Below are 11,003 nucleotides of genomic sequence, written 5' to 3' on the forward strand. Positions count from 1 at the left end.
GTTATATGCAAGCAGGAGGCGTGGTTGTTTGATGCTTTTGCAGCAGTTTCTAATTATTTACGGTCACTTTGCAACTTATAGTGATTAGTAGATGGAGTTCTTCGAAGCTTTTTGATATGGCAAAAGCTACAACATTTCTTTTTTTTAAGGATCCCAATGGTCATATGTAATCTGGTTGCTGATGGGTTATTTGACGAAGAGAGATTATTATTATGTGTAAAAGAACGAAAAGCAAATACAAATCCAAAAGACACACGCACCTAATGCATTAGCAGAAACAAAAGCAAATACAACTCCAAAGAAAATTAACAGAAGTAGTTGATATAACTAAGCACGAGATGTTTCTTCCGGCTGAATGGACGAAGACATATTCCCGGTGATGTCCGTCTCCTTGTCTTTAAGCGTTGTTTCCAAATCTGAGACCCTTTTCTCCAGTGCTGCAGCTTTCTGCTGATTTTGTGGAGCTTGTAGCAAAGTAGGCAACTTATAGACAGGCGAATTTGGGTCCTCACGAGACACGATGTAGCGTAGCGGTAGTTTTTATTGGAGATCACCAAACCTTCGGTGTTTATAAAAGTAGAGAAAGGTCTTGTCTTTAGATCAGATAGAAAATCGGCAAAATCACTTTCTTTGTTATTTCCCAAAGAGAAGTGTTTAGAAAAACTGTAGTCTTCGAACATACTGAAATCACCCACAAATAAATCAGTACCGACCGAAAATTTTATGTTTACCTCGAAATATAAAAAATGGGAATCATAGTAAGTTATAACCTGTTGAATATCGTTATACCACGACCTAGTTACGCTCTTACTTTGACATAAAATAGGAGGAAGAGAGAAAGAGGTGTTAAAAGGAAAGGTGTGGATGAATCGAAAGAAATGAATAGACGAATATGAAAATTTCCTTTTCTCCTTAGCAAGCACTATCTATGGATGGATAGAAAGATATAGGATGAATCAGCAAACACGGCCACCACGCACCAAAGATCTATTGTTCCAGATCATGTTACCCAAGACCTCACCATTACGTACCACTGCCTGTAAATTATTGTTGTTGACATTATGTATACATACTTTATTCGACTATTAATCATAATAACGCGGTGTGATGTTAATAACAGGGTGCATGATAGGTACGCAGTAAGCTTGCTGACGATGGTACACTAATATGGATCATATCTTTGATACAACTTAAATTAAAAGGAAACAGTCTCATAGTTGAGTTTTATCCCGTCTGACCTCTCAAGTTGGCGGGGAAGAGTTCAACTTCAACCCTCCACCCTTGGATTAAAGGTGGATTTTCTAATACGTCTTCATTTGAACTAGTATACCAAGGCTAAAAACAAAAAAAACAAATCAAAGTTTCCATGGAATCTTCGGTCACAAAAGAATTAAAAATTATTTGCCGATACTGGTAGATAAATTTACAAGCGAATCTTCCTTTAGTACTCGGAGGCTGGAGCATCTCCTAGTAGGGGTAAAAAATCTTACAGTTTGCTTTTATTGACGGACTATTCATCCACAGTTATTTGGATCACTTTCCTTCTGGGAAGGAAATTAAAATGCAACGTTTATGTACCGGAAGCCTGGGATGTTTTTGATGTTTATGCTTCGGTTGAGTTGCAGACTTGCAGTCTCTAATTATGGTTACTCCGCAACTGCTGGTGGATTAATTAGATGGAGTTCAATGAAACCTTAGATATTCTAAAAGGTACTCCCTTCGATCCTAAAAAAAGAGATACTATCCATTTTTTTTTTAGGAATGGAGGTAGTACAATTTTTCTGGTTTTTTAGGATGCCAAGTTGCCAACTGCCAAGTATGTGAACAGTCATGATATGGCTGCTGATGGAGGCTTTTCTACCACCTTTAACAGTCTTATATTATTATAACCTGATCAGGTTCCGATACAAGTCCGAACAGACTTTGGACCACACCAAATGCAACATAATAAAAAGCAAACACAAATCAAAGACACCCCAAATGTATCATAACAAACAAAAGCAAATACATATACAAAGAAAATTAACTTTCGTAGTTGACATGATTAAGCACGATAGGCTTCTTCTTGCTGATTTGACGAAGACATATTATTATTAACCTGCCAACATCTCCGATTCAAATGGCTTACGTGCTGCATAAGAAGTTCTGTTATTTATACACAAACTCCATACCTCTGGATCAAATCTCGCATCTTCCTTATTCGGAATTAACTCATCGACGTTAACAACCACTATAGGAAATACTCCACTATAGAAACGGGCGGAATGAACATTGGTCGTTTTATCTTCAGCGAATTTTGGCAATACCTTAGTGATGTTCAAATGATTATCCTTTGGAAACGTGCGGACATCAAGATCATCATAGGAAACCCAGTTACTTGGAACTGGATGACCAGTCATCCATGGTTCTTTATCGGCTGATCCACCTCCAACACCACAACCCTCTTCAAGCTTTGATGTCAATTCAGAAATCTTCTTTTCTAAATCCGAAACTTTTATATCAAGAGCTAGTAGTACCTCGACGCAGATAGCTTGAATACCAGGCAAACTGTAAAAGGGCGAATTTGGAAGTTGACGAGACAAGATAAATTCTGTGCCATTGAAGGTGGCCACGAAACCTTGAGAGTTTGCCACCCGTAGCTTGTTTCCATCTTTTAAATCAGATACAAAAGCATCATAATCACTTGGTTTGTTACTGCCCAGAGATAGATGCTCAAAGAAACTGTACCGTCCGGCATCTTTGAAACTACCTGATGTCAGAACAGTACCGACCAATAATTCTTCGGTAACCCTATAAACATTAAAACCACTGTAGCCATCGGAATCTATAAATAACTGAGGATCTCTATACCACGACATGGTAAAGGTTTAGCTTCCACAGAAAATAAGAGGGAGGAGGGAGGAAAGACAGAGATTTCAATAGAAAAGTTGGGAGTGATCGGAAGAAAAGAGAAATTGGTAAGGTTATGAATGTTTCCTTGTTTCCTTAACAATGATAAGACTAACATTGTGAGAGATGTGCATTTAAATAGATGGATTTTGATTAATATTAATCAAAACGATGTATATATTTTGTGAAGTCAACTACAATTATTTGTGTATTTCACATGGGGTGGTAATGCTCCCGCGAATGCAATTATGTACCAGCTTTAGAGCGTCAGAATTGGGTGTAGAGTTGTTCTTCTTTCTTGGGTTGTTAAATGCCAATCTTTTTTTATTTATTTTTTATTTTTGGTAGTCCCATTGATATATTGTTAACACAATGGAAATATATTGCTATATTTCTGGCAGGCTACGAGTCGGTTTCAACTAACAAACCCAATTTCAAAATAGGTCCTCAGTTTAACTGGGTACGAAGTAAACTATGTTATAGTTTAACAAATTCTCAATTGTTTTAACGAAAATACAACACTATAAAAGTACTTCTACTAAACACACAATATATATACCGAAAACATACTAGAACGGAATTCCTCGTACTGTCACTGATAGGAAGAATGAGAATGGAGGAAAAATCGTATTTCTTAGTTTTTCTTATTGATTTTTGGGAACATCGAGTACCAAGAACTTTTTTTTTGAGAAAGGAAGGTTATATATTGAAAAAAAGATATTTACGGGATATTTACAAGGTCATAAGGCCAGCAGAAAATCAAAAGAGTCTGAACTATTACAAGCTCATAACTTCCTCCCAATTAGCTAAAATGTGGCTCACAGTAAGATTTTTGAAAGTTTCCGTTGAAGAACTCCATAAAATAATCCATTGTTTGATTGCCATCTTCAATTCATACTCTGTCTTGGCTCTTCCCCCATACCCTTCTGTTTCGCTCATTCCATACCTCTCAACAAATTGCAAAGGCTATTAGCTGCCAAACCAGCTTAACCTTTGCTGCAATTCTTTCCAGTCTCCAGAAAGATATCCATCCATTGGAGATGTCCATTGGTCTCCAATAAGAATGATGGATGTCTTTTAAATTGTGTCTAATAAAGTTCAAAATACAAAGAATTTAAGTATCAAAAAACACAATTTTGAAAAAAGGGTGCACAAAGTATACTTTGACCTTATATTCCATCATTTCGACTTAGGCTTGCAAGGCTTCTCACAGTTAACGCGGTCAAAGATAGGGACGGCTACATGAAAATATCACTTTTTCACTTGAAAATATCCCACCCATCCAAAACCCAAAATGCGGTTGGGAGGGGTCAAAACTCCGACATCAATATTCGTCTTTGTGTATTTCATCTTTCATTTCCTCCGGATTACTTCATCTTTTATTTTCCTTTTTCTTCCCGATGATGGTTCACCATTACGTAACACAATATGTATATAATAATATTGTTGAATTTGATTGTTTAACTCATATAATATCGCGGTCAGATGTTAACAACACGGTTATGAGTAAGCTTGTTGGCGATGGTACACCAAATTTTGATCAAATCTTTAATACAACTTGAAAAGAAACCGTCTGGTATTCGAGTGTTATCCCATCTGACTTCTCATCTTGGCTGTGAAGAGTTTAACTTCAACCACTCTACCCTCACATAAAAGGTGGACAATTCTAAGACGAAGTAATTTATTTATTTATTTTTGATAAGAATGAACATCGGCCTTAGTATTTTGAATCTGTTCTTATCTTATTGGGCCGACCGAGCAAAATGAGGGAGGCCTTTATATAGCCATTTTTTTTTATAAATGATAAGGTTCGAGTTCCTGATGGCGCAATATTGCAGAATTTGATATGAAAGGTATAGTTAGCTTGTCCCCTTTGCGACATAATCGGTCACCTATCTGCTTCGGCTCTCATGGATGGTTCCTCATGAGGCTCGCTGGTTGGCTAGCACGACAACTTGTTAAAATCATGTAGTAGTGCGTTGTTGGAGCTAAACTAGTTAGGCTTCCAACTAGTTTCTTGTAATAATAGTCTTTATCCAATAAGTGATCAATTGACATAACAAGATTGGATTTGGTGTCAATGGTTGGTCTTTTTCACTTGACACGATTATCCCTCCCTTTTAGTCCAATTACTATAACTCCTTATGTATCCTAGTTTTTTAGGGGTATACATGGAAAACAAACTTTAATATAACATATCTAAAAATTCATGCCTTAGAATTTTACGAATTTTATCACGTTGGAAACGTTATAAAAAATTCTACGCAATGAGTACAAATAACATTATCTTTCTCTTTCTTTTTTTTTTTTTTTTTTTTTTTTTTTTTTTTTTTGTAAGTACAAACAACAATATCAAATTTAGAGTTTTTTACAAAAAAATCGGAGATATTTATCATTTCAGGCACATTTTTAGAAAATTAAATGTATATCCATTATGCAAACCACCACAAAGGATACATAATACTTTGTTTAGCCATATTTTGGTGTATGCATCAACTAATTTTCCGTTGCAACTAATAAAACGATATACTCCGTCCGTTTCAAGAAAAGTGATACTTTCACTTTAGGCACAATTCTCGAAAATTGAATGCACAGTCAATATGCAAACCACCACAAAGATGCATAACACATCATGCAACCATATTTTGGTTTTTGGGTCGACTAATTTTCCGTTTCGGGAAAAATGATACTTTCACTCTCGCCCCGTTTCAGAAAAAATAATATTTTTCTGAAACGGGACGAAAGTAGTCGCAGAAAAACCACATCTTCAGATTTTTCTTCGGTCGGCCCTCCCACCGTGGCAACGGTTGTATTAGTAGTAATTAGGCCGACCGACTCGCTTCGCTCGGTCTGCCTAATTACTACTATCAATTTACCCTCTATAAAATATCCATACTACAAATTTACCCTCATTAACTCTGAATAATGAAACCTAAAACTAAAATCAGTTTCAAGTTCAATTCTATATACCGATTCTCTCTCCCTTTCTTCTCCCTTTTTTTTTTTGAAATCAAAACATCGTCGTTTATCGACGATCCAAAAATGACTAATAGTTTCTTTTTTCTATAAAATGTCGTTGAAACAAGCAAGAGTGAAGCATCCTACTAACAGGATATTTCCTAGTGTGGATAATCCCAGAATTGTTGAAGCAATTCGAAAATGAATAAAACGATTGAGGAAGACGAAGGATTTTTTATCGCACAAGAAGAGGAAATGGGTCGAATCAGGTGCTTTTTTATCAACCCAATCCTCTAAAGTAGGTTTTAGTAACATGCAATCATTCAAAAATCGATAATTATGGTTTCAAATTTTTCTGAGTTTACCAGAATCGGATTATGTTAATGTACGAGTGAACCGATTGTAATTAGAAACGGTTGATGCTCATGTCCAAATACCTCGATTGTGATGAATGTTTTTCTGGTTTTAGAAATTTGAGAAAAAGTGGCACATTTTCTGTATCTTTTTTTTGCCTAGAATCGGATTACATGTGCAATATTAAAATCCGATTACTGAGAGGCACATTTTATATGATTTTGCAAGGACACAATAGGTCTATGTGGACATCCCTAAAATCCGATTTTGTGAATTGAATTCGAAAAAAATAGTCGTTGAGACTTCATCTATATAAAGACAACCTCTTTGAGCCACTCCCACATCGCACACTGAGCCAAGAAAATGGAATGCCAACCGTATGAAGATTTGTGTCTCGTTAAATCGTTTGTCAATACGTTATGTGAACGTCCAAATGAAATCTATTCAATGTTTTGGAAGAGAGTTAAAGAGTTCTTTTACGGGCGTACCGCGAATCCCTATAACCGTAAATGGAGAGACTTGGCTTTTCAATTCCAATACATAAAAAGCACTATGCGCGAGAGTATGTTAAAGTTATAAATATGGTGTACTAACATCATCCACGGAGCTCCTCTTAAGGAAAAAGTTAGTCATCCGATAATATTTATATTTATGTCATAGTTAAAAATTCGCATACTAACATTTAAGAATCCATTGAATTTCAGCCGGAATGTTTTGGAAAATTCGTAATGGGGAAAATTAAATTCATTGACGACGTTGTACCGACGAGCTCGGAGGTTCATTGACGAACATTTGATGTGTCAAAGTCTAGAATACCCATACTGAATCCTATTATCTAATGCGCTAATTTCCTAAACTATGCAATGAATATTTTGTTTCTCAAAGTAAGTGTAATACCCCGATATTCGGCGGTTGTTGGCCGAATGAAATATAAGTGGCGATTTGTCATTTCCTAACACCGAGGCCTTTTCAGCACAATTGGCTCTAGAGTTGGCAGAAAACTCTGTAGTTAAGCGTGCTTGGGCGGGAGCAATTCAGGGATGGGTGACCTCTGGGGAAGTTTCTGCGTGATTACCGCAGAGATGCCAAATGAAAACCCCACACTGCCGGATAACCGCAGTGGCTAAGTGGGGATAGTATCGGCCATAGTATCGGTGGAGGTACGGGTCATTACAAATGATATTAGAGCCGACGACGGGTCACCTGCCAAGGGTGGGAAAGTACGCTGGACGGGGTTCGTCCAGGTGTTTCTCATGAGGGGTAGGGAACATTGGAGTTCTGGGCTTAAGGACGACTACAATTTAAGATAGTGGTATTTGTAATACCCTGATATTCGGTAGTGGTTGGCCGAATAGAATATAAGTAGTGATTTGTCCTTCCTAACATTGTAGTTAAACATCCTCGGGCGAGAGCAGTTTAGAGATGGGTGACGTCTCGGAAAATTTCTGCTGGATTACCACAGCGATGCCTGTTGAAAACCCCACACTGCACTAACATAAACCGATTTTGGTTCGAGTTTCTTAAGCGTTCAATACCCTAGCCGATCCAAAATACCTCGTTCCTTTACCTACCGACTCATTCACCTCTCTGTCCAAAAACAAAATGCACATGGTCTGTTCTTTATTCAATTTTGGCCGCAAAATTTAGAATCTTTGTGCATGAGAGAATAAATGCTTCTACTAGGGTGTAACATGAAACAATGTAATAAGATGTGCTCATTTTGCACTGCAATAAGATGTGCTCATTTTCTAATTGGCTCATATTTTAGTGGGGATTGATAGACATCCAACGGGTTGAATCCCATGGGTTGTCTGGATTGGGAGAATGGGTGGGGTCAGGGAGTGATCTGGTGGTTTTGCAGAGAGGTGGGTAGGGTGGGATCCACTCCAACTTTCCCTGTCGAGACAACGCACGCGCGAGATCAACTCGCGGGATCATTTTTGATTAGTAATAGAAAACTATTACTCAAGTTTCAAAAACGTCCGACAAAATTCATAATTTTGTTTTAGTTAGAACAAATGTTGATGCTACGATGTGACCTGAAACAACTTAATTATATGAAGACAACTTTTTTATTGGACCAGACTCTGACAGGACCCGGGTAGAGCGTAAGTGTCTTTGTTTTAATGCTGGCTGCACATCCAACTCGATGTACCGTAGTGTATGACATCACCCTCTTTTCGCAAAAGACAAGATAATCACATACTTATCCATTTCAAAAAGTCTTGGCAGACCGAGCTAAAAACAACAACAAAAGAAACGTGAAGACACATTGTATATCGCCCCCCCCCCAGCAAACCTCTCGAAGTGCGGACCCACATTGTATTTCTAAATAATGTGAGGAGCGGTTTTTCACACGACTTTTGCGAACGTTCGTTTAAAATCGTTGCATCCATTTTCTGCTACCGCTCCCACCAAACTTTCTCTCCCACATATATGAGTAATGTCAGACCTCTAATAGATTTTTAACCGACCCTACTTGAATTTTGTATGCGCCAAACACATCTGTCGTACAGGGCCTAGTTAGTAATTCGTAGTTAGGCATGCGTACGAAACGTCATACCTACTTGTATTATTCAGACTCATAAAGATCAACTTCGATCAAAAATCCGGTCAACAGTTCGTAAGTTGACGGCAAATCGTAAGTTGACGGCAAATCGGAACGATATATGTATATGTATAATTTATTTTAGAGATATATATTCGGGAATTGGGATACAAAATTTGGCCCTGAAACTAAGATTTAATATAAGGAAATTATGGTGAGGAGTGTGATTTGTGTGTTAATTAAAGTATATATATATATTAAATATATGTACTCTTAGGCATCAAACATGCCTTGGCTTAGTGGAGTGGAGCGTAGTTAAGGTGTTATTCGTCCATTGTTCGAATAACTCCTAAAAATTCGCGGCCCATTGCTAAGTAGGTGTCTTGGCATGATCCCACCTGTCTCAAGCGTAAAAGTAAGGTGGTGCCACCCTGCCACTTCATCTTCTGATTAACGCCCGTTTGATTCGGGAACCACTGATACGTAAAAATTCGCGGCCAATTTCTAGCTAGGGTACGGGGTGTCTTGACATGGTCCCTCTTGTTTCAAGTGTAAAAGAAATCAATAGATTCCATTTACATTTCCTTAATTAGTTAAGGGGGTGCTACATTGTCACTTCATCTTCTGATTAACGCCCGTTAGATTCGTGTAGATTCCGTTTACATTTCTTTAATTAATTTAGGTGGTGCCACACTGCCACTTCATCTTCTGATTAACGCCGGTTTGATTCAGGAATGTCTGATACGTAAAAATTCGTGACCAATTACTAACTAGGGTACAGGGTGTCTTGATGACATGGTCCCACCTGTTTCAACTGTAAAAGAAATTAGTAGATTCCATTTACATTTTTTTAATAAATTATGGTGGTGCCACACTGCCACTTCATCTTCTAATTAGTGGTTAATTTTATGGGTTTTTCAAGCTATTCTTGTTCGGTAACTGTTTCTATGTCGTCCACATGGAAGTCTGCTAACAATGCAGCAAGAGCATGTCCCTTCTCTGGAGTTCTGTTTTCATACTTGATTTCATACGCCCCCAAAAAATTTGATCTTATGACCAGTCGGCTGGAATCATCAGGATGTTCCAGAATTCTCTTCAGCGGATATTCAGAGCAGACTATGATCTGTTTTCCTTGGAAATAAGGCTTGAGGCGACGAGATGCGTGCAACAATGCAAGTGCTATCTTTTCTATTTTTGTGTACTGTGTTTCTGTCCCCGTCAGAGATTTACTGATGCATTAAACAAGTTTCTCATGTGGATCGGTAACGAATAACATTGCACTTACAACACTCTCCGTTGCAGCTAGGTAAATTCGGACGGATTGTCCAGTTTTTGGATTCACCAGCAATGAGGGAGTAGAAAAATATTTTTTGATTTCGTCAAAAACTTTTTCGCACTCATCGGTCCATCCAAAATTCTTTGCTTTCTTAAGAACATCAAAAAAGGATTTAAATCGATTCGACGAGCGTGATATAAAACGGTTTAAAGCTTCCAATCTCAATCATAACACTCTGATTTTTATGATTGTTCTCAGCAAGCTTCACAAATGGAAAGATCAATAAGAAGCAGTAATGATGATGAAGAAGAAAGAGATGAAGATGAAAACTGCTTTTAGACGAGACTTGTAAACCTCTCCTCCTGAAAGCCTGAAACAGTCAAAGAATGACTTTACAAACGCTACACAGAAATTAAAAAGTTGTTCGAGGCAAGCACGTATTACCATGTTGTCAAAGGCAACAAGTCGCTTGCTTATACACCCAAGGCACACGGGTCACTAAGTGGGCGCACAGGCAAGGCGTTGGCGAAGCTTTGCATTTTAGACTACATAAGTGGTAAAAATAGAGGTTGTTTGTTTCCTGGATGAACTAATGGGTAATCAAGATTCAAGAATTTGATCCTTATTTTCCACAAAAGAAAAGACATCCAACCTTGAACCCTCCCGTTCTGAAACTCATATCCAACTTTTGACGGAACATTCAACAAATAAATGGATTGTTATGTATGTCGAGCCAAGAGAGCCAAGAAAATCTCCACATTTTTTGAGTAAAATGTAGGCAAGGTTTTAATGTAGTCAGTAAATGTCAGTCCTGTTGATAAGACATACATTGACTGTCCAGTCCGTTATTTACAGCTGTCACAAGCTGTACTGTCTCTCCCTCTCAATATTAAAGTTGTCCGAACTCCTTCTGTAATGTTAATCAGAATATTCATTTTCCATCTGCTATACTACGGTATCAAGGTATCAGATTCTGGA

At 37.7% G+C, this 11,003-nt stretch overlaps 1 long non-coding RNA gene across 1 annotated transcript; it reads right to left on the reverse strand.

The window, feature by feature from the left end:
- Window positions 1-236: 236 nt before the first annotated feature.
- Window positions 237-1,010, reverse strand: LOC113293816. Its single transcript, XR_003332585.1, has 2 exons — window positions 771-1,010; window positions 237-681 (listed from the first exon to the last, which is right to left on the reverse strand). It is a non-coding gene; the product is annotated as an uncharacterized LOC113293816 (long non-coding RNA).
- Between the last annotated feature and the right edge of the window lie 9,993 nt (window positions 1,011-11,003).

Source organism: Papaver somniferum, chromosome 7 (genome assembly GCF_003573695.1).
Source record: "Papaver somniferum cultivar HN1 chromosome 7, ASM357369v1, whole genome shotgun sequence".
Taxonomy (NCBI): Eukaryota; Viridiplantae; Streptophyta; class Magnoliopsida; order Ranunculales; family Papaveraceae; genus Papaver; species Papaver somniferum.